This window comes from Anser brachyrhynchus (assembly GCF_964034855.1).
Source record: "Anser brachyrhynchus genome assembly, chromosome: 2".
Taxonomy (NCBI): Eukaryota; Metazoa; Chordata; class Aves; order Anseriformes; family Anatidae; genus Anser; species Anser brachyrhynchus.
The window spans coordinates 153,836,148-153,861,298 of record NC_137695.1 but is presented as its reverse complement, the minus strand read 5'-3'; the positions used below and the strand labels follow the sequence as shown (position 1 = coordinate 153,861,298).

At 38.3% G+C, this 25,151-nt stretch overlaps 2 long non-coding RNA genes across 2 annotated transcripts; one reads left to right on the top strand and one right to left on the bottom strand.

The window, feature by feature from the left end:
- The first annotated feature begins 15,738 nt into the window (after window positions 1-15,738).
- Window positions 15,739-18,973, top strand: LOC308190177. The gene is made up of 3 exons (XR_013946974.1): window positions 15,739-15,831; window positions 16,207-16,285; window positions 18,765-18,973. It is a non-coding gene; the product is annotated as an uncharacterized lncRNA (long non-coding RNA).
- On the bottom strand, window positions 15,869-23,650 carry LOC308190178. The gene is made up of 4 exons (XR_013946975.1): window positions 21,520-23,650; window positions 18,941-19,296; window positions 16,750-16,911; window positions 15,869-15,970 (listed from the first exon to the last, which is right to left on the bottom strand). It is a non-coding gene; the product is annotated as an uncharacterized lncRNA (long non-coding RNA).
- Between the last annotated feature and the right edge of the window lie 1,501 nt (window positions 23,651-25,151).

Below are 25,151 nucleotides of genomic sequence, written 5' to 3'. Positions count from 1 at the left end.
TGATTTATCTCCCAACTCTGTCACTTAGTCTCACAAAAGATATTACCTCTCCTCACAAATCATACTTTGCTCATTGGAGCACTACATGGCATACTTAATTATTATAAGCACACTGGGGATGCTGGATTAAAAAGCCTACACACATTTGAGGCAGGATTAATGTCTTTGCATAACAGGGGAAACTGATGTAACTTCCATGCTACTAAGAAGCAAATTTGCAATGGAAATAATGCCAATTTATTGCCAAAAACTTTGAATGTCTGCTCGGTTGGAGGAAACATCCTGCTTTGTACATTTTTCTTCAAGGTTCTGGAGTCTTGTAGAAAAATCACACGATAATTGGCTTTTCAGACTCGTGTCCTAAAGAAATGAAACTTTATATATTCCTGCAGTCTGTTGATTGGTCTCTCATCTTCTCCCCAACTTTTGAATCTGCTAGACGATTTCAACCAAATTTCAGAGAAGGCTAAAGTTCAGAAAGATATTATGTTCCTAGAGCTGTGCAGAAATTGGGAGCTGAGTAGAATAGAAAGATTTAAATTAGTGCTCACAGAGACAGAAGCAAATGACTCAGGCATTATCCATAGTGCCTGGCAGTAGTCCACCGAGGCATGAGCAGGTAGACACAATCTACATCCCTGTGACTGTATTTGCTACAGTCTGGTGCAGACCCCCACTAATCTGCCGTGGAAATGGGAGGGAAGGTGGGATTATTGGACCGGGGTAGATTTAGGGGACAGAGGACACAGGTCTTTAAGCAAATCGAGTTTGTCTGTTCTGCTGCTCTGTTTCCAAAACAGATTTTTCTTTGTCTTTTTTGATATGTTTGTCTGTAGACAACCAGTGAATTTTATTGGTTGTAATATGTAACATGAATAATGAAAATTCCATCCTTGGAATGGAAACTTTTCAAGACTGAACTGGGTAAAACACTGAGCAAACTTATCTGATCCCATAGCTGACCCTGCTTTGAGCAGCAGTTGGGGCTAATCCTCCGGAGGTCCATTCCAATCTGATTCATCCTGTGACCCTACGAAGGCAGAAGTTTGCCTTGCTGTCTTGCCAAAAACAGAGTAGAGCTCTGGGTATAGATGGGTTTGATTAGCCTAGTTTTAAACATCTGTCAACTACCTTTCAAAAAGTCTTTAAGGTTTTTCAATACGAAAGAAGGTATTGCTAATGCTTAATATTTACAGTGTGCTAATAACCAGAAAGGCTAGCCAAGGTCAGAGGCAAAACAAAGAATGAAGGTAATTTAGTGACTAAGTCATTAACCTACGACACAGGAAATTAGAGTTTATTAGAGCCTTCTCGTATGAGTTTATACAAGTAACAGTGGAAGGGATTCATCTCACATAATTTTAGCCTTCCAGAAGTAAACTGGCTAATTTAATCTAGCTTGTTAGGTTCCTTCGTGGGTCAAGAGAGAAACAAAGAGCTCAAAGCCAGTTACTGCAACATGTTCTGCTGGTGTGGACTCTCTTTCCCTCTACAGAGAAAGGAGGAGAGATAATAGCATTCCTAGGTTTCAGAGGGGGTTATGCAGATAAATCCATCCTGAACTGCAAGATGCTCAGATTCTGTCTAAGCACCTTTGATAAATCTAATAACTAAATATACTAACTTGTTTGTTGCACTAATAAATAGGAGCAAGTGATGATGGTAGAAAAAAAGTGTTGAGGGCAACAGTGTGCACATGCTGTACAGTGTGACTGTAGTGCATATGCTAGAAGAAGAAAATAGTTTCTAATAGTTTTATGTCTCACTCAGTAAACAAAATACCCAAACACATAATGGTAACTTGTCTTTAAAGATAAATTTTGTTGAAAGAGATTCCTTTCACTTTTGAAGTCCTTTCTTCCTCCTGGCAAACCCATTCAACCCTACTCCCCAGGCAGCCAGAAATAAGCAACTGAATACAGGATAAACAGAAAGGTGATCCAGTTTGAGGAATTAAAAACAACCTCCCTTCTCTCCTCCCCAGAAAACACACACACACACAAAATAACCCGAATAATACTGGTTTCTATTTAACAACGTTCACTGTTGACTGCACCTTCAGGAAGGAGGTGAACGTAATCAAAGAAGTGTTGGAAATGAGGGAGATTAAGTTACTGATGTAAACTTCCTTGCTGGCTGGCTGGTATGAGTGTTGCAAGTAAGAGGTAAGAAATTCTGCTGCGAATTTCTAAAGCAGCACCTAGGTTTCATTAACTTTCTCCATGGAGCTCTGACAGCGTAGAAAACCCAGCATCTACCAAACTTTGCCATGTTCCCAAGTAACTTGCTCTCGAACTACTTGCATCACTAGAAAGTCAGCTGCCGTAAAAGAAGAGGGGCACTTTCATTTAATCCAAGTCCTGTTGTGAAAAGCACCGAGGTATTCTTTGAAGTGCTGAGGCTTAGCAATGGTAAACCTCAGCCTACTTCAGCACATGCTAATCTTCTAACAGGCAGCACAGCACTTGATAGGCATGAGGAAGGATTTATTCAGAGATCTCTCCCCTAGTAGTTTGTAGGTGCACAAGCATTTTGAAAAATATAGGATGAAAGTGGTTCTCTCTCAAATCTTACATAGAAGAAGGGGCAGAATTCCGCCCCCCCCCCCCCCCCAAAAAAAAAAAAAGGAAACAAAAGCATTGTCCCATTTTCTTTCCATGTAATTGGTAGTCAGGTGTTCTTACTGCAGCAGACTTCTCTCTGAGTACTCTGGGGGTTTCCTACAGACAGCTTAATGCTGGATTTAGGTCTCCCCATTTCATTTGAGCTGTTTGCTATTTTCAGGAGCCTAAACATTTTTATATTATATTAATTTGATTTTAATTTTACTTTTGAGAAGACAAATAAACTAAAGCAATCCCACCTTTTTGTCAATGTAATGTGATTGCTTATAAGAGCATCCTCAAAGTTGTGCTTCTCTGAACACAGTAGAAACAGGCTGTGTGCAATTTCCTCACTCAGAAGTGCTGCAGATACACGGAGTAGGAAGCCAGATGAGGAGCCTGTGCCAATACAGGCTGCTCTGCCTGAGGAGAAATACAGAAATACTGTCATTCTGTCTGCACAGAACATAAGAGGAGAGAAAATTGGCAAAAGTATGGAAGATATTGTAAAGGAAAGTCCTAGAAATGATTCAAGAGTAGAGAAGGAGTTTACATCTCTTTCTGGAGACTATGTCTATTCTGGTTTTGTAGGTAGCAACCAGGAAAGAATCCCAGTCCCAAACAGTGCAGACTAGCTTGTGTCCACACTGCATGGAACACAGTCGATGTCTTCTCTTAGCCTCTGTGTGACCACTTTGGTCTTGAGGCATAGTTATCATGTGTCATTGTGTTTTTTTTCCACTTTGAAGTTCACTGAAATAATGAATCGATGCTTTACATGATTTCACAGCCTGGCACTGAGGCCATATGTTGGAGCCAAAATTGCAAAACAAATTCATTCTGCTCAGAGCAACCGCCAGAAAAAGTTGTCCCGTCAGGTGTGCCTTGTTAAAAGCAGCCTGCTGGACCGCTGCTGCTAGGGGTCTGGAGCTGGAGCAGCCTGCATGTGGTTTAGATGGTCTGTAAATATGGTTTGTCAGTAGGTAAATAAATAACTTGTGATGTTTTGCTCAAGGTTTTTTTTTTTATGCACTGGAATTTAGATTCACCAGACCAACACCGTTGTAGGTGTTTAAGGTATTCTTCACTTTGGGAGGCTTTGTGCAAATTACATAGTGAACATTTCCTAGATGTCACACAGGGAGCAAGATGAACTTGGGAAAATCAAATTAACGAAGGCTATTTTGTCTTTATTAAATAAAGCTAAGTTACACCAGAGTCTAAGAAGGTGATGAATTAAATAACCTGGTCAAAAGAGAAAGACACAAAATATCTTTCCTGAAGGCTTTTCTTCCCTAAAAATAATCTTCAGGTATTCAGAGATCAACCTCATTCTCCTTCAAAACTGTTTTGTTACTCTGATGACTATGTAGACTGTGATGTGCTTAGACTCCTGGGAGTGCAGATACAGTTACAACAATTGCTCATAATTTTGATGAGCCATTAAAGGTAATGCAATGTTTTGTAATCTGTAAGTGGGAAATTAATGACACCCAAAAGCTGCTGCAACAACAGATGTTCAGATCCAGTGTTAAGTCTTTGTGTGTTCACATGCCTTGAGTTTTATTTAATATTATTTAAGAGAACCATTAAAAAGTGGTAGCATTGTTCAGAGATAGCATTATTTGTTTAAACATTTTCAAGAGGCAGTATTTTTTTAGATTTAAAATTTTACAAATGAAAATTTAGTTAGATAATGCATATATTTACATCTACATTCATATACATACATTTTTTCTATCTATAGGTATATATAATCTCTATACACACATATATATATATATAACATGTATTGATTTTCCATCCTGAAATCTCATAAATGATACAGTATTGGGTGCAGTGATGATGAGGTACAGCATCAATTGGTAGTCACGTTTGAATCTGTGAATATCATAATGTATTAATATTTGATTGTTAAATTAAAGATCAGAAGAAAATGTTCTTAAGAGGAAGAAGGATTTCTGAGTTGTCTTGGTGCAGTGTTAGCTAACTATAACTAGTCTGTTCTCACATGTTCCAGAGAGGCAACATATGCCTCAGAGACTAATTATCACTACTGATTGAGTAATGATTTCTGGAGCTTCAAGGCCATTCTTGTTTAAATGACACTGCAAGTTGATTGCACTGTGTAATGCTAAAGCAGGGGAGGAACTTATCCCAATAAACCCAGCCCTGTGCTATATCGTGAAGATGTATAGGAAAGGGTCACGTAACCAATTAAGATTTTATAGTGTAAGAAAACAGTATTAAATTAGTATTATCACATTTTGATTGAAAGAAATGAGTGGTTCAAGGGTATTATGGAAGTCTGTTAAATTCCTGCAGAACACAACTGAGAGAAAATAGAGGCAGCTGACCAAGTCCAGACTTGCACATAAGAAGTGTGTTCCCTCAGTCATTAAACATTTTTCACATAGAGTTCTTATGGAAAAACAATACCTGTTTTTATGGCTTCCTTGGTGAAGAAACAGGTGAAGCTATAATTCGCTAGGACAAAATAGAAAAATGTGCCCAGCTATGCATGGCTCTACTGATACTTTGAAATAGATTTTTCTTTCATAAAATGTATACAATTTCTATGGCTGTTGTGAAGATTGTAAATTGTGATCCCAGAAAAATTCACTAAAGAATTGTTCCACTGAGTAACTGTACATGTTTTCTAATCCTAAAATAATCTAGTTTTGCTTGTGGGTGGGAGAGTCGGGAAACTTCCGTGGATTCATAAATCCATAAAGTGCTTTCTATAAGTAGGCAGCATCAATCACTAAGATGTCAGGCCAAAATTAGTTCTCTAAATTACCTTCCAAATCAATGAGTATCAATAGGCACCCACATGTTTTGAGTCAACCACCTATAAGAGAGACTAAACTTTTACTCAGCTAAAATCAACTGAATCTAGGCTCGGAATCTCAAGTCTTGATTTACAGGTATTTCAACATATTCCAGTGCCTTTTACAGCAGTTTAAACAAAAACAAATTAAAGAAAAGGAAAATACACTTTAGAAATAGCCTTGCACACACTAATAAGAACTAGACATTGCACAAGAACTTCACTTCAAGTTGGGTGAAAATGACCACCTCATGGAGTTTTAATTATCAGTAGCTCTCATTAGTAGGTTGTGAGGCTCCTATGGTGTGGGCTTCCATAGTGTAGGATATAAATGCTTCCAGAGTTACAGTTTATGGCTTTATTCACTAGCAACAACACCCTTGAAAATTGTTCTCTCTCATTTCAAGGTTTCTGAATTTTTTCCTACAATTAGAATAAAATTTATTTTTGATACTTAGGGTGCATTTGTAATTAAAAACTAACATATATTTTGTGGGTAATCCTTTTGAAAAAAAAAAAGAAAAAAAAACAAAAGCACTGTCTTGGAGATACTGTTCTGCTTTGTCTCTTTTTTGTTCTTTTAAAAAAAAGATGCTGTTTTTATTGATATATAAATGATATTTTGATTTATTTCCCACTTACAAAACTCAAATGACCCATTTAAGTTTAAAGGAACATATTTTATTGTTCTGTAGAAAAACTTGTTATATATTTGCACTGTTGAATTAGAAAAGTCCATGTAAGTTCTTATTTGTTTTCTTGGCAAAGTAGTTTATATAAGTTTATAATAGATTTTTATTATTCCATAAAAGAAAAAAATATATATGTTTTAATTATCTGTATTTGTGTCTTTATTTCAATCAACATGATCATTTGAAATATGATGACATTATTTTTATCCTCAACAGCTTCATGAAGTCTTTTGGCAACTTGGTAATAAACCATATAAAATAGACTTGCAGAAGTATATAGGAGAACCAAAATATATTACTGCTAAAAGATGTCTTAAAAGGGAAAAATATGGAAGTTTTTCAAAATCATTTTTATGGTTGGAGTTCGATTAGTTGATTTTCTGACCAGCCTATTTGCAGCTGTATTTTTCTCCTTCCTTCCTTTCTTTCCTTTCCTTCTTTCCTTTCCTTCTTTCCTTTCCTTCTTTCCTTTCCTTCCTTCCTTTTCTTCCTTCCATCCTTCTTTCCTTCCTTCCTTCCCTGCCTCCCTCCCTCTTATTATTTTTTTTTTTAATATAAGCCTAGGTGAACTCTTCAAGGACAGCAAATATGGAAATATGGTATGTGATATTCAAATGAACTTATCACTTTCTTAGTAGATATAGGACCTCAGTACGTATGAAGTGCACCAGAACAGAATAGCAAGCATGGCAAAGAATTACTAGCGTACTTGGCTAAGCGGATCATTTTTGGATCAGTTTTTGAAGCTTCCTTAAGTAGTTGGACCTCCATTCTCTGCTCCACTAGCAGGCAATTCACTCCTTCCTGACATTTAGCATTTTTACTGCAGTTTACAAAATTTGGGGCTGAAGAACTGGAATTACAACAGTAACCTTGGTGATGGGTTAGTACAAAGATAGCCAGATATTCCTGAAGAGAAGAATGTCTCTCTCCTTTTTTAAGCATAACAGAAATCATGGAGCAGTTCCACTGCTCATGGTGTAGTTTCCCAAAGGCCACCTACAAATACAGCTAATTGAAGTCGCATTCTAGACCCTATGTAGTCAATTGACAGGCATTCCCTTCCAAATATATTTGTTTGCAAATGCAATTAAAATAATTCAGTAATACTACACTGCAAGGAGTACTTGTGCTCTGCTCTACTGATGCATACTTATTAGACACAGTGCGCGCACTGTGTTTCCAAGTGGTAATGAGGATACTCTTCAAGTAGTCATGACTTTTTAATAGACCTGTGAGACTGGGTTCATCTCATGTAATTTTGGTACCCGAACGGTCTCAGTTGTGGTCTAGGCTCCTCTATTAAGAGTGATCTGACAGAAATTAACATGCAAGTAGGGATTCCAGCTGCAGTCACCTTGAAGCCAGCACAAAGGTAATTATTTCTATTTTGATCCCTGTTCCGTAATATTTCCTGAGCGGGAATCTGTCACAGCAGTAGGAATTAATTTCCTTCTGCGTTAGCCTTCTGAAAGCCAGAGAGCACCAAGTGATGGGATTCAGCTCTGAATGCAGATATTTAAATCTAAAGGGCAGAGTCATTTGCCTAAATGTAACCATCCAATAGCATGCTGGGTACACGTGGAACCCACTCAGACCTTGGCTGGTTATTTTAGATGCCTAAACAGAATGTCTCCAGCTACAGCCTCATCAGGATGGGATGGAGGAATTATGGAAGACCTCTGCTTTTCCGGAGTGACAGATGGACAGCAAAGGCATTCCCTGTTGCCTAAGGTATGACAAGAAACAATAATTAACCAGCTGAGTCTTATCAGCTGTGATCCAGATACAGCTCTTGTAGCAACACAGTGCAGACATTTTCTTAAAAGTTTTTCTAAAAAACTTTCTTTTTCTAAAAAACCTGGTGCAGGGCCATTTTATGATCTTTAGGGTATTGCACCTTACTTTCAGCTATTCCAAATGACCTCTGAGACATCTTCATGGGGTTGGCAGTACATAGGATCTGCCTGAATTAGTAGGTGGAAACCAGATAGGATATCTATCATGAAACGAGGTGCTTCTGTCTCAGCAATTGAACCTATGTCCAGACCTCCATTAGCCATAATAGGAACTTTGAAACCTACCTCTCAAGTAAATACTGGTGTTTCAACAGATACATTCACATTCAGAGATCTCAAAGAGACATCTACCTGAGTCTAATCAGTAGTATATGGGGAAAAAAAAAGAAAAAAAAAAAAAGTAGTCTCTCTACACTCAGTGAAAAATACTAAAATCTCCAAAAATAAGATTAATCATCCCAGGACCAAGTTTAGAGAAAGAAGATGAAGAAGGCGTTCTCTGGAGACACCAGTTATTCTGAAGTTATCTTTTTTTTTTTTTTTTTTTTTTAGAACCCAGTGTGTAAGAAACATTTTACAGGACCTTAAAGGAAGGAAGGGAGGGAGTGTGCTGACATTTTATCATAGCTGATAAAGTAATTATATATCATATCAGTACAATACACAGCATAGTATCTGCCTGTACATTTTAGAAAAGTTTCAGAAAATAATGAAAGATCAATAAAATATTTTTCATTTCTTTGCTGCAAGTCTCTAGATAAATGAGTTTTTAAGAAGATTTAAAGATCCCAATTTAACCTCCACTGAATTTTCCAAAGATAGTGGGTTCTGGATCAGACCCTAAAGGGAAGAGTAAGGGTGGCAACCTTCCAAGAGCATGAAAAAAAATAGATGAATAAAAAGGTGTGAAAATGAATTTGGAACCAGGCAAGCAATTTTTATAGGCACATCAAAGGACAGCGCTATAAGATAGGTTGGTTACAAAAATAGGATATTAAGTAGTGAGTTTACTTTCTATACTGATGTTTAAGTATTTGGCTATATTATTACCTGACGTAGATCCCCCTGCCAGATCAAGAGACAAGTGATTTTGAGATACTCTGTCTTCCGAAGGAGATACAGCTTGCTGGAAACATAAGGAAAGCAAAGGGAGTGATCTGCAGTATGAGTGTGTGCTGCAGTGCTTTGCAATCCAGCATTTCCTGGGGAAGTCTTTGAGGCTGATATTATTATTTATTATTATTTTATTTTAAATTCAGGGACCAAACATGAACAGGTTTGAAATCAGTAAAGTGAGAGACAACTCTGTGTATTTAATTGCTGGCCCAGGAAGTCTGGCAGGGGTGGGTAATGCACAAGAGACCTAGCACAAGCATCTCACTAATGCAGGACTGCAAAACTGTCCGTAGTGTATCTGGAGTGTAGTCAGTGCTGGGATCAGGTTTTTTCTTTCTGATCTGAGTTACCAAAATAATGATCTGAACTCCTAGATGCTGGAGCACAGACTGCCATCCAAGTGTTTGTTCAGGGCTCAAGGCATTTCAGCCCAGAACAAGTTACAAAAAAGGGTCCTATCCAGACATCATCTGTATTGATTTCACCTGGTGATCCTGCCTGCTTAGCCACAGAAATTGCACCACAAAGGCAGTCTGATACGTTTTTCTCAGCAGAAAGAACTGTGTGTTGTCACCAGTGCGCTGACTCGCATGGGTCTGAGGGGATCTCAAACAGGACAAAAATCTCCTTTGTGAGAGCACAAACACGATCAGTTTCTGTACCTGCAACAGGAGAAGGAGTGCTGGCTGGGTCTTATTTAAGTCACTACTCAGCACCTCTCCTCTAAATCCCTCCCATTAGTTTCTTCTTCGATACGGAATCAGCAGCCAGAGGCAGGGACCTTCCTCAAGAGCATTTCAGGAGAGATAATCAGTTTTTTTCCAGCAAAAGAGCCGGCCCCAGTGTGACATGCAGAGGTCCTTGTGCTCATCACTTACACACCTGCCTTTTCATCTGGGCAGATCGGGTGCTCAGTAAGCTACTCTGCTCCACTGCGAGGGAAAGCACTGATCTGGCATGAAACAGGAGCACACAATGCCCCGGGAATACATTAAGCTGCGGGCTAGCTCACGACAATGGACTTTTATAATGAACTGGATGAGGCGATTCACAAGTGCCGCTTCCAATTAAAAATAACACTTCTGCAAGGGCAAATGAGTGAGGTAATGACTGTACTTCTAATCAAGCAGGAGCAGCTGTCTCATTAGTAGCTACTCCTGGAAGAAACTGCCTTTGTAACCTATGCTAATACACCTTAACCTTTTCCTTCTGGACCAAAGCGAAACTTGTCCTCACAAGAAGCACCGCTGGTTCTTCTGGGACACGCGTTTAATTCACACTTATGTTAAGCATATGTTTTTTGCTTTGAGACATATATTTATACAGCAAAATGGGGTGCAGTCATTTTAAAGGAAGAGTTGATGGAGGTCAGAGGTGTTCACTTCAACATTTTTGGAAAATTTACTTTTTCCTTCAAATATCTAGTTTGGGATGAAGAAAGTTAAAACATTTTTTTTCTTGTGTTTCAGAAAATAAGAAAGATTGTTTCTTAAGAGAAAAGGTAAGAATTTTACATTTCCAATCGCTTCCAAATTTTCCACGTGGAATGTCATTTTAATAACAACTAATCCTTCACGGTCTGTATCTGCAACAATGCTAATGTCTCTCTTTTTTTAATGCCAGACAAAACCCAGTTGCTAAAATCCAGTTACATCCAGGTGTGGTTTTCAAAATAGAAAGAGAGAAACTCTAAAATTTTATTATTATTATTATTATTATTTCCATTCTCATTTTGTGCTGTTCTCGCAGTTTAGAGGGCATCTCACCTCCAGGTGAAAGCTGAGGGTCAGCCCCTCTGCAACGATTGAAGGGTTTGCCTTTGACTTGGTAGAAGATTGGGTTCCTCAAGTCTTTAGGAGAGCATTTTAACAGCCAGCCCACATGACAGCAAATCAGGGGGTGGCATTAAGGAAGGGAAAAAAAAAGTTAATTCAACAAGTGAGGTGTTTGTTTAACAGATGTTTTAAAAGTAATATTTCTTTAATGGGTGTTTAAAATGACAAAGCTTTTCTTAAGCCACGAAGTTTATTCAGCAGATGAAATACAACCCAATGATAACTGAACATTTAGCAAATGGTAGGCGCACCCTAGACTCCTGGTTTGGGTTTAAGCTGGTAAAGTGACTGTTAGTTCTCTTTTTTTTTATTTTTTTTTCCAGAAAAAATAGCTCTGTTGGATGTATTTGCATCAAATCCCAAACTTCTCCCCCACCCCATACTCGCAGTAGCTGTTCTTTTATATGCCTCAAAGCCCATGGGATCGATGTGGCAAATGCTATCAGTCAGACCTGTGTTCAATTTTCTGTAACAAGGACGGTCAAAATGAAAGCTGATCCTATTAGTGAACCTTCAGCCCCATCTTTCAGTATACTTACTTGCTAACAAAAGATCCCTTCAAAGTGGCAGGTCAACTCAGCTTAAAATCTTACTGTATTTAATTCTAGAGTATCTGAAAACAGAGATTTGTGAGCTTTTTTTTTTTTTTAAAAAAATATTTTTTAAACACAAATCTTAATTTAACGTATCAAACTCTTCATAGTTTCAGTTCAAGGGATTTTTGGAGATGAGTTGTAAAAAAAGCAGACAGAAGTAGTGTTACCACTTTCTTCTCAGGTGTGCAGGTCAATAATTATAACCAGTGCTCTTCTCACATTATCTGCATCCTTGCCTGTGATTGTGGGGGAAACAGCACTTGACCAGGAGTGGGTACTGAGCCAAACCCCCACATTTTCCTTTACCTAAAGCCAAATATCCAGGTGCCAGCATCTTCAGTAATCTGTGTCTGCCATACAACCAACAGGGTGCCTGCCAGACCTCTCCCCCCATCAGGTTTCCTAACTTCTCTCACTTTTCTTCAGCAGTACTTCCCTGTCACAACAGATGTGTGTAAAACATTGGAAGCCAACTTACCTTACACCGGTTTTGAAACAACCACTCAGTCATAACAATCTGATTTTTCCAGCTTTGAATTTGTCCTCTCCTGCCTCCTTCCTCCAAGGATTCACCTCTTCTGTGTCCAGTCTCACCTCACAGAAACAGCTGAGCAACCTCACATTTCCAGAGACAGCACCACCAGTAGTTACAAAGAGGCAGCTTGTATGCTTCCAGGTCTCCAACTGCCTTGAGTTACCTTTTCTGAGTGCCCATGAATTTTGCTGGTGATGCACTTTTGTCATGTCTCCATAACCTTTAAACAGTTAAAGCACTGAGTGAAGCAAAGAACGACCACTTGTCCATGATGGGCAGATAAATATAAAGAACAAGATTAACTTAATGATATCTCTCTTGTCAGCAGAATATTAACCATACTTAACATCTTTTACCATACTGGTTAAAAGGTTAAACGCTTTAGGTAGTCCTGCTTCTAAAGTAAATGATTATTATTATTTATTTTTGCTGCTGCTGCTGGTTTTCAATCAAGAAAACAGTGTCTGCACAGGTGGAATAAGCTTCAGTGAACCAGTGTCTGTGAAGGGATTTTAAACAAATATGATTTATTTAAAATGGTATGGGCAGAGGATCAGCTACCTCAGCCCTGCTGATAAACTGGGACTTGTTAGATTGTGCTAGGATTACTTGCATGTTATCATTTATATCACTATAATTTCTGACACAGCCATAAAAGGAGAATTTTACTCAGGCATTTGCATGCTATGACATTGATTCATTAAGGTTTCTCCATTCCATCCATGATTTATATTCCCCAGTAGAAAATAGAGCAGTATCAATTACAAAAGTGAGATTTCTACACTGTTATATAATCTTCAACACTGAAGTGCATATTGGCTTTTTAAGCTCATGCACAACATGCTCTGCTGACATAGCATGTGAAATGGATCCTTGATCTCTTTTGTTGTTATCATTTCATCTCTGGGAAATCTAAGCTATGCCTGTGTTAAGAAATTAAATGTGTCTGGATTGTTCTTTGGCACTAGAGCATGTAAAAACCCACATTTATATTATTAAATTCTTTTAACGATCAAATCGGGGTAGTGACATCTAAAGTGCCTGTGGGAAATGGACCTGATCTATCTCCTGGGCTGTGCCTAGGAATTTCCTAGGGGAGGGCTATATGACTTCACAGCCATGCTGGGGTTCAATCTGGCAATTTAGCAGTAGAGATAAGTACCCGTAAGTGTTCCCTGGCTCTACTGAATTTAATGGTAGAGACACAGCCCCAGCTTTCAAACTGTTGAAAGAAGAGACTTGACTTTCAGGTGGTTATAGATGTTCTCCATAGGTAGAAGCTCTATGGGTTGCATGTCCCTACTGATACTGTTAACCACCCGTGGCCCTAGTGGCTCTTGTAATCTAATTAGCATTTAACTTACCTCCTTTCATCCAAGAGCATACAGGGATTTCAGGTGGATTATGCTGTCCAAGAAGGGTTTTGATGAGTACTAGTGAGAAATTTCTGGGGCTCATTATAGGTCTCAAGAAAATTTTTGGTGATGTTGTTTACCTGCTCACAGGCAGAATTAGAAATGATCCTACTATGGTACCTGTTTTGGTATGTATTAGCCAGTGCTGCCCACAGAGACAGCCTGCAACCCTGGGGAAGCTGCAGGGGACAAACATCCTTCCTTGCACCTCAGAGCCTGCGGAGCCACATGGACAACTAGGAACTTTTTGCCACCTGGGAGCTCTGGGCTGCTAAAATTTTTAGTGGTTTTCACCTTCACTGAATAAAGCTGCATCAAAGTTTATTTGCATTGGTAAAACTGGCTGCAGGACGAGAGCCGGCAGAAGACAGCAATACATATTTATCTCTGGCTCCCTGAGTTGGTTTTACTAAAAGGAAGAGAGGGAAAGTGCCATTTTCTGCCTTTCTCCCAGTCCTGGCTCTGTCAACATGCTGCACGCTGTCCTTATCATTGTCCTGGACTTTTGGCAGTCTCTGGATACTTTTCAGATGGGCCAGAAGAGCTCAGCCTGTTGATGAAAGACCTCCCCAGATACAGCCAACCGCTGCCTTCCTTTTAAAATATTTAAAAATATCAACAATGATTAGTTTTTAAATGTGAGAGAGTTTAATCCTGGACAAAATATGATCTGGGATCTTGCTTTTTTACATAATACAGCATTGTCTTCCATTGTTTAATTAAAAAAAAAAAAATCTCTGCTTGCAGCATCACCATCTTCTATTGCAGTGTCTCGAGTTTGTCTTCAATGCAAAAACTGGCACTTATTAATCAAGATCATTAAGTTTGAGTTAATAGCTGTAAAACAGATTTAGCTAACTTCAATAAACTTCAGGTGTGCAGACCTATACTGAAGTAGTACTCCAAGTCTTGTCTTCGCTAAGATTTTGTAGCTAGCAACTTGGGGCAAGGTGCTGTTTTTTTCAAGGTGGTGTTTTTAAGACAAGAAATGGTTTAAAGGGTGATTGGCTCTATAAATAAATAAACCAAACAGTGTGGGTCTCCAGCATGTAAAGAACACAATCAGATATCAGAATCTTTTTTTTTTTTTGCAGAAACTTTCCCAGCATCACTAAAATATAAAAATATAAAAACGGGGAGACAATACGGCAAAGCTGCATAAGCATACTAACGTATGTACCAAGTTTTCACTAACTTAGGAATTTGCTGACTTTAGTAACACTCTTCTCTGCAAAAGTGTACATAAAGTGTCATTTATTACAGGGGTCATAATTATTCTTATGATCCTGAAAATTTCTAACTGATGAAATCAAAAGTGAAGCCCCATGTAAAGGTCTATACCTGTACAAGAGAAGTTCTCCTACACAGTTCTCACTCTCCATATATATGATTTTACTCTCATGTTGCCCCGTGTGGAGTCAGGTGTTGGACTTGATGATCCTCATGGGTCCCTTCCAATTCAGGATATTCTATGATTCTGTACTTCCTTGTGTATAAATAACATTCTCTACTCTTTCTTCCTCCTAGATTCAATTTCAGCCAGATGAGGAAATAATGAGGCAATGGCACTAACAAATACTTTCTACTACTTGGATACATTTATGGAAATGAGGGATAATAAATTTATTAGCTTTATTCTAGTAATGAATTTATAAGCTTTATTCTAGTAATAAAAATATTTATTTGCCTGAAATGATTTGCATGATTTGATATCTGTATAACAATAAGAGTTAATATAAAAAGAGAGCAAAAGGTTCTGATTACTTTCTACCACTGCAAATGAGCAACCGTTCTGCTGTTATTAATGTATATATTCTGGATTTATGCCAGGAGAACAGACATCAGAGTCTGGCCCAAAAGAGGACTTCGGGAAATGAAAGGTCACTGTCAACTCTAATTTTGTGCCCAGTGTGATGAATTATTGGCACGAACAACAACCACTTAACCTTCTAGCTTTCATTTCACTGCAAAAAACATTAATGGATTTCTCGTCCTAACCCCTGTGTGAGGAAGGTCAGCATTATCCCAATTTTAAAGATGAGGAATTGTGCAGAGAAAAGCAAATGCATGGATTTTTATGATTCTGAGCCTTACAGTGGCTGCCTAACTAGAATGAATTTGGCTCCCATGCCTCAGACTCATGCTATATGGTAAGGATCTACAACCTACTCCTTTGCAAGAGGTCACAGAGACCTGGAGCACGGGCTCCATGGAGATGCAGGTTTCAATGTGTTGTGGAGTGGATGCTAAACTTGTACAGGGAAGAGAATACTAAAAGGCTTTAACCCTTTCTCACCCTTCTCTTTGCCTCCATCCCAGCCAGGTGCATTGCATTTATTCATGGGAATTGTTGCTTCAGCTCTGCTCGCTGTGCTTAGATGATGTCCTTGCTCCAGATCACCAGCAAAAGGTTTGGGCCATAGAAACCTGGATTTAAACAGTTGACGTCCTGGTGGAAGGATGGCCTTGTACACAGTGATAGAAATCTGTGTTTCATTCTGCGTATCCAGACTTCAAGAATTGTTTAATTAGCCCTCTGCTTTGATCACCTGTATAAAATGAAGTAGTAATTTATTTTCTACTGCCCTTGGTCTTGTACACTTAATTAGGGGTTTCTCTAACAACAGGGCTGTATTAAACACTTTGCTGAACAAAATCTTTAGGCTAATAGTAGAGCTTTGGGACTGCATTTGATCCTGGTTTTCCATTCAGTGCATAACAAACACGCAGATACATGAGATGTTTAAGTCCTGCTTTGTAATATGAAGGCACTATTTTACCTTAGGTCACTGGGATACTTTGAACTCTGCCTTGTTTGGGGACCAGCTCACATGCAGCAGACCATCCACCACCTATTTCTTTAGGTATGTAAACTGAATAGAATACTCAGACTAAAAAGGTAACCGTCTGACACAGGTGGGTTTTCTTGTTTGTTTGGCTGTTTTTTTTTTGTTTTGTTTTTCATCTGGACCACTCCTATTTGAGGGTTTCTCCATTTTGTGGTGGAGGACCTCTGCCCTTGACAGGCTTTTCTCAACAATGACCCATAAAACCATCCTGAAGGCTGTGAAAATTACTCCATTAATGTCATGAACAGAGAGAAAGCATCCTCGTTATGTGAATGAAAATGCAGCTTTGAGGCTTCCTACACAGCGGAGTATTTTCCAAATGAACAAAATCTCACAAAATCCCAATTAGAGATCCAGAGTACTGCCTCTGGCAATCTTAAAGTCAGTAAAGATCAGCTTTGAACTATCATGGTTTAAAAGCCTACTCTTGTCCTTGGAGAAGGATTTGGGCATTTCTGCCTTCATTCTTAGTCTCTTACCCACAGCTCATGTAGTCATGAACATCACCAGTCTTTTTTTGATGGCTGGTTCATTCATCTGCAGGAAAGCGAGCACACCCTCAAAACAGGACTTTTGTTCTTATCTCTAGTACTGGAGTCTGTACAGTGACTTGAATGTCGTGTCACATTACCTTCATATACCTTTAAATAAAGGAAAATTATTTGGGGATAATTTCTTTTGGAGAATTTCCTTTGCAGGAACATGTCAGCACCAAGACCCAGTGCAGATTATCACTCCAAATAACTCCACGCGTAGCCAGGATCATTTGCAAAGATAGGAGCTCACTCAGCTATGCACATAATTCGGATTCTTCTAGACTTGGTTCCACTGCTTGCAGATACCCCTTGCCATCTGCAGCTGCACTTCCCACCCTCCAAAGGAGCAGCCAGCACAGATGTGATTTTTATGTCTTAGTGTCAGTGAAATTGAATACATTTCCCTAGTTCAAGCAAAACGTCTCTTTAAAAAGTTAGAACAATGAGCCAGAGAATTGAAGAGCACTCAGACTAGATTTAATTGCTAAAAATAACGGTATTAGAGCAGATAATCGTCAGGCTATTGGCAAGCCCGTGGAATTTGAGGCAATGTTGAGACTATACAGAAAAGGTGGTATTTAGTGATATTTTAAATAAACTGCAGTCACACACAGGTCAGCATTAGTACTAAGAATCTCCAGAGGTTGCTGTGTGATCTAAAGAATTAACTCAAGTCAAAAAAAAAAAAATTCTCATAGCAACTACCTGCATTTCAGTTTTTCCATGTGTGGAACTCCTAACATATTGAATTCATTCTTGAAAGACTTGTATAAAACATATAAAGCTCAGAGGAAAGCAGTACTTTTAATTGGTAAAGAACAAATTAAACAGAAGTTGCTGACTTTTTACAAGAGAGAAAAGATCTACACAATAAAACCCAACAACAGAGCTGTAACTCTTGTTCCCACCCATAGCACACATTTTCAATGGCTACACATTTTTTTCCGTGATTGTACAAGCGTGCAGAACTACTGTTGTACACAGTTTAAAGTTCAGTGTCTGAGTACACATTTTAATGTAACTGAGGACTTGCTGTCATTTTATCAACATGAGGTTTGTTTGACTTCATAAGATGCATGGATGTGTACTAGTAAAAACATCAGATAAATTTCATCCAAATGAGGCAAATGTTATATTGGTTTCTCTAAGAAAGTTTTTTAAGGTGTAAAGTTACTTAGGAGGTTTGGCAGAAAGACCCATCTGATAGGTAATGCTGTGATGAAAGTCTGACATGTTCTAAATCCTGCTGTCTGCTGCATCAGCAAAATGAGGGAATGTGTATTAAACCACATCCTTGTAATATATGGGATGGCAAACAAAGCCACAGACAGTCAATGATTCATTGCACTGTGATTGTCTATCAGAACGAAAGGTTGTGAAAGCCTTGAAAATGAAAAGAATGTCTCCTAACATGTCAGGAGACAAGGGCAGCTCACTGAATACTCAAAGGCACACATACAATAGCAAATAAACTGGACTGTTTCAGGTTCAAAAACTGGGCCATGGTAATTTGTACTGTTTAATTGCTAGCATGCTCTCTGGCCTATATTTGCTCTGGGTCAATTGACTTTGTCTTAGACAATGCCAGAAATGATTTGAAAAATAGGACGTGCCAAGGACCATTCCCAGAAGGCAGACTGGTTACAACCACCTCCTTTCTGCGGGGAGGGTTAACCATAGAAGGAGGCTCCAGCTTGGTTTATTTAGTAGTGTAAGTGCCTCATCAGCCAAGAGATTGGGTAAAGACTGGGATTGTCTTGCAAATATTTCTCAGCATCATGACTCATCTACATATAGTAGGGAAAGTATGAATTTTGCCATATTTTATGTCTCCCATTTCATAGTGAAGATGCTTTCAGGAGAGTTTGAATCAGTAATTTAGATTACTTCATTCATTTGCAACAGCTAAGGATTCATAATGAAAAAGAATTACATGAGTTCAACTCCTTTGTTTTTAGATTCATCTGAGCCTGGCTCTGCAGATCACAGGAAGAGACAACGTGACCCTTTCCACTAGTTCTTTCTTCACTTCATGGTTCACTAATTGTCATAAATACCAGAAAGAACAAAAATATTAAGAAGTGCTCAGTAATTTCCAAAGTATCCATACCGAAAGAGCATAGATGACAATTACCATCAGCAACTCTTCCTGTAGAATCTGTCACAGGTAGTTTTTAAAATGTCTCGATGGTGAAGCCTTTTCACTAGAAGCCAGATGCTCACTGATAATTATTCAGATATATTTGTCAGCAAAGAATGTCTGTTCATTTCCAGTCTATCACCACATTGTTTTATTAACCTGCAGATTTGAACAATACTAAGAAGATGTCTGCCTGAAAAGAAATTCAATCTTAGAGTGGGACTGAATGTAAATAATACAGAATGACCAAGCGCTCACCAACCAGATGTGGAGAAGCTGGAGCCAGACTCTTCCTCAGAAGTGCTCAGAGAAAGATGAGGCAGTGGTCACAGATTGCACCAAGAGAAATTCTGAGTGGACACAAGGAAAAAAGAGTCAAAATGAGAGTGGTCAAATGTTGGAGTACGTTATCCTGAAAGACTGTGGTTGTGGCATGTCTGCCCCTGGAGATACTAAAAACTTGACTGGACAAGATCCTGTGAAACCTAATTTAATTTTGGATTTGGAACTTGTGTATTAGATTAGATAAGCTTCTGAGGTCTCTTCCAAAAACAAAACAAAATAAAAACTTTGATTTTGAATACAAATATATGAAGACACATTCATTTCAAGCTGTGATTAGAACAAACTATATAAAAGGTTAATCTGACAATTCTCACAAAACAAAGCACTAAATATTATAGCAGTTAATGAGAGCTCTACTTAGACCAATGTGCTAGGAGCTGTATAGCTATATCAAAGGACAGCTTGTGCTTTGAACAACTCATAAGTTTTCAGTTATTCAGTGCTAATATAAAACTCTTAAGTAGTGATTTCCTTCAATTAAGTGTGGGGATTTACCATGTAGATGACTACATCTGGTTGTTAGACAACTTATAGCACGAATAGATCTAATTGCTAAATCTAATAGTGTTTAGTGGGGGTCTCACTCCATTTTACGGTGAAAACATTACTTTTTGCCTGAGACTTACATCCTAAAATTCACGGGCTACAATGACTTGGGTTCTGCTGATTGTAATGGGAGGTTTGATGTAGACAGACTCTAAACACATAAAACTTGGATGAATCTTCTCCAAAGTACTTTATAAATTAATTTAATATTATGTCTAATTTCTCTGCTACCAGAAGAGAAAATGCAGCTCAAGATGACTTTGTGTCTCCCTCAAGCTCCACGCAAGCCATGTGAGAGTGCAACTAAAGATTTTCAGCATTCAGTCTCTATTGCCCTACCACAGACTGGAGAGCTTAATAATATCATTACTAGTACTGATAGTACCTATGACAAGAGAAGAGACAAGCCTTATTAACAATCATCCATTGCTCATTGACATTAATTAAAGATCTGGAAGAGTGCACAGGATTTGGCTATGATTTTCAAGGAGACTGTGTTCATACACAGCAGGCTAATAACACTGGCAGGCAGGAACAATAGCAGATATTTCACTTGCTACAGTAACCTAGAGAGACTAACCATATCTTTTTTAAAAATGAGGTACATTAAAAATGCAAGCTTTTGTTTATTAAGATTGTTTAAAATTGTATTATTAATGAGTATAAGGAAAAATATTAAAATTCAATATTAACGTGCAAGTAAAATCGTTCTGAGATCTTTGATACTCAGCATCTCCACATTTCTTACTCTTTTACCCTAATCTGGTTTGTGCTGGCCATCGCTACATTTATGTGCGATAAATGTGTCAAGCTACTGCAGACTGGAATAGGCTGGGAACACATGGAATAGCCCACTGCCAGCTTTGGGAAAAATTTCTTTCATTTCACAGGTTCTTCTAGGTTCAACAACACTGAGTCAGGTGTTACTCAAGCCCTGGCCTATTAGACCCAGTGCAAGTCACAGTACCTGATGCTATAAGGAAATTAGCATCCACTTTGTTCTCTAGCTTCCCAGTAAATTATATTAAAAACTGGTGGCTTGTTCCGCTTTCCCTTATTGCTCTCTAGGCATCCAGGATTTTCATCAACTTTACTGGTATGAGCAGGATTTACTTGTATTATAAAACTAACGAGACTTTATTTACACTGAGGTAACACAGCAGCAGTACTAGAAATCTCATAGATTGAGTATACATTAACTGATACTGAGATTTCAAGGCTTTTTAGAGAGCAGATACAACCGACTGTATCCAAATTTCCACACCAACTTAAATAAAATTCTAAGTCTAGCAACACACAGCTCAGCTTTTCTTTCTCTGCCCTGCACGGGAGAGTCCAGTTCTTTATCCACCTGAATTACACAAGCTGGATTTGGGCCTGAAATCAATGCAAATTCCTTGGCAGGTTTTATCTAGGTCTAAATTTCTCATTATAACTTCTATCTAGAAATACAGGGAAGAAAATTAGAAAGGCATGAATCCAGGTGAAACCAAGTGAATACTACTGCCCATTGAACTTCTACTCCATCCGTTCATCTCTGGAAACACCTATTCTGCTTGTCACTCAGTATCTTCATTGAGAGAGGATACTTTTCTGTCCTACACTGTGCCTCAGAAGTATTGGCTTGTTTTTCTCCAGCAATAATAGCTTGTGCTCATAGGCTATCACAAAAGCAGACTCACCAAGCTTGCTGAGGTCAGTTCAGGGAGTCCACATAATCCTTTTGCAGAGAAAATGTCAAACACAGTTTGTAATGAGATGTCACATCCCAGCGAGACAAGTTAGATCGAGAGTTGGAAGGCTTTCCTGGAGGTCTGAGGCATTCATTCTTCAGGGCCAGTAGAAACATTAAATATTTGTTCTACAGATTCATACGTAAGACCACAGAAGGTTATTTTACTGCCTGCAAGTTGTCAACAGCACAAATCACCTCCTTTATTCTGAGATTCTTTCCAGGTGGTGGCATTAATTAATTTGAGATCTGCCTACAGACAGAGGGCAAAGAGGAACAAGAGTTACTGTAGTGATAAGAGGTAAGGGAAATATGAGAGTCTGAGAGTATAGCAAATCCACAGGTCCTGCAGGGTATGAAACACTCATTTTTTTACAAAAAGAAATTTTTACATTACAAGAAAACTTATGAGACTCCAAGGTAGTAGAACCTGGAGGTCTTCAAGACCATCCAGGTCTTGAAGATGCCAATCAGACCTCAGAAGGTTGAGTCTGTATTCATTTGGTTTGCTGAATCATTTTAAGACAGTGATGCTGTCATTAATGATCAAGGGAATCACATGTCTAGGGATATAATCACAGAACTCTAAATCCTTCATGGTTATAAATATCAAAGATAGTGGAGAGATAATTCACAGAGATTAGAAACAGAAAAGAAGAGAAAATGAGAATTAGAACTAAAAGAAGAGAAAATGAGAATTAGAACTCATTGGACCATGTTGTTTCCTCTTCATCTTTGTTATTTCCTCCCCCAAAAATACTAATTCAGCTCTTCAATTTAAAAAATATTTATTTATTTATTTATTTATTTATTGCAAAAATAAAGAACTTCAGGTTTTGGATGTTTGCCCAAAAGTGTATATTCTTGGGGAAAAAAAAAATCAAGAAAAAAAAAAGACAAATACAAAAACACACACAAAAACCAGACATCTTCCACATACATTAATTATTAAGATTTTTTAAATTATTATTTAATTATTTTGGGGGGAAAGTTATTGAAAAGAATTAAATGCTATTTTGTTTCTCTGAATGAAGAGTAGTACTTAGAAAAGCATATGAAATGAAAAGGTTTTAAAAACTTTAATTTTCTTTGTAAAGAGTCAGAGACTAAGTGTATATTATCTGAATTGACATGTGTATTCTGATCTTTGCTGAGAGAAAGCTGTAAAGGATTATAATGCAGTACACAGACTTTCCCAAACCACCCAAACAGTGTGTAAACAGGAGTACTACCACATATATTTGTCCATAATCTGCAGCACGGATATTAAAGTTCATATCAAAAACAAAAAATAAAATAAAATACAGTGAGAAAAAATGCTGGGGAAAGCAAATTTGGAAAGAATTAGGAACTCAATTTTGTGTGTGCTCCTGGGGGCAAGGAATAATAAGGCACATGACAAGCAGTAGGTATCTTGAAGGCCCTGAAGAGAGTGAAATTATACACAGGGACGCAAGAAAGGCATATATAGGATCAACAGGAATCATTTGGTAATGTTTATGCTGGTTTCAGGAATCTTCCTGACAGCCAGACCTGTTAATCTGTTACTGACCTCCCTGCTTCTCAGGCTTTTCTGCCTCAGCTCTGACAGATGTTTCCTGGGAACGCTCATCTCTTGCATGTGACTGAAGGACACCAGAAGTAATTTCTTTTCCTAGTTAGTCCCTGCACAGTGGCCAAAACTGTTGTGATATTTAAACCTAAATCACGATGACAGCATTTTACACCCCTTTTGCCATTCTAGAAGGACAGTGTAACCAGAAATTATTTCAACTCTTCAACTCAGAAGGAACTTCAGATACAGACAAGGTGCTTTCTGCATTAAGCGGGCCATTAACATTTAGCCTGAGTGGAGCCTCTTGTTGCAGGAGGTCTTTAGTGGGGAGCTCTCTATTTTAAAGAGAATCAAATTTTAAGAGACAAGGGGAAAAAAAAAAATTTTTTTACAGTGCTTTAATTTCAATTGCTGAAGGACAAGCAGTTTAAGCCCTACAGCAAATATACTTAAGTCAATTTAGACAGCAAAAAATAATCTTGTAGGTTTCAGCTCAATCCTACAAGACACCTTCTATCTCCTCATAAGTGACCGTAGCCCATACTCAGTTTGAAGGTCACCTGCGGTGCTCCTCCTGGCCTAGAAGTATTCAGACAGCTCTGTCATTTTTGTGAGACACTGCTTTACTGCACTTTCCATTTGTATTAAATGAGGATAATTCATCATTATCTCACTAACGCTTTGAAAGACTCCGTACCCGCTATTGGCCCCGACTGAAAACTCATAAATTCATGAGATTGATGCTGGCACAATCATATATCTTCACTTTTAAATCAAATGGTGTTTTCCCATAAATATTTTGGAGAGCGTCAATTCTAATTAGATTTTAGAAATTAAACTGAAGGGTTAAACATTTAGAAAATGTCTATTTTAACAAATTTTGATTGCAATATGTTAATTTTGATTTTTCAAAGTTTCTAAATGAAACATTATTTTTTGCTAACTACTTTTGTTTTTAAGATTGGGAAAAAATATTGAATAGCTGTAGTGTATTACATAATTATGGGGAAAAAATCCTACTGCTTAGGAAGTCTGAAGGTAGCATTGTTGCTTTTCGAACTCAGGCAATGTGATTGAGGCGGAAGCTGGATATGACTATTCATGTCTTGCTTGCTTTACCCACCTTTAACTCACTGGCCATCGACCCTTGCTCACAGCACTTGGATTTGGTGGGTTTTCTGGGACTAGGGAAGGCAGACAGTGAATGAGGAAGGATCATGTGTTCGTAATGATCAAATCAGTAGCGCACCTTGAAAAGCACAGCCTGTGAGCCTGAAGAGCTCTAGGAGAAATCTGGCCAAAAAATAATTCAGAAAACAACCGAGAGAACAAAATGCTTCAAAGGCCATGATTTATCTTGCTTGACCTTGAGCCCTGCCTTGATCTCATTTCTTTCCCACCAGAACTGGTTTTGAACAGAGTGCATCAGATAAGCTTTTGGGGGAAGGGTTGTGGGAGTGATTACAGGGGTGGTAAGTGGAGTTGTTTACCTATGAATGTGGAGGAGCTACAGCTCTCTTATTCTTCTGTGTCAACACAATTTGCTGCGTATGATCAATCATAGAACAGGACTTCATAAACCCTTATCCAAATTGCAGATGTCTACACCCCTGCAGTCCTGAGACAAAGTGACAGGAACCATCTGATCTTTGTTCACCCTTGGTTTTGATAAGACCACATCCATTCCTAGGACATAATTAATTGTCAAATAACACCATGGGATATATTGTCACATTTCCAGATCCTACAGAGGGCATTGCTGCAGAGGAATGATAAAAGGATCTGAGACATACTGGAAGACTGAGATGAGTTGGCAGATACAGTGTCTCTTAGATAGAAAGCGCAGTAAAATTTCTTCCTTGTCAGCAAAATCTCATCATCCTCATCCAAGCAAAAGTCCCAGTGAATTTTAACCAGAGATTTGTTTAAGGGGAGACTGTATGAAACGTTAGTTAAGAATTGCATAATTAGTCCTTACATAATGTTGCTCTGCACAAAGAGGAAATGGAGATTATTTTTTTTAGCCC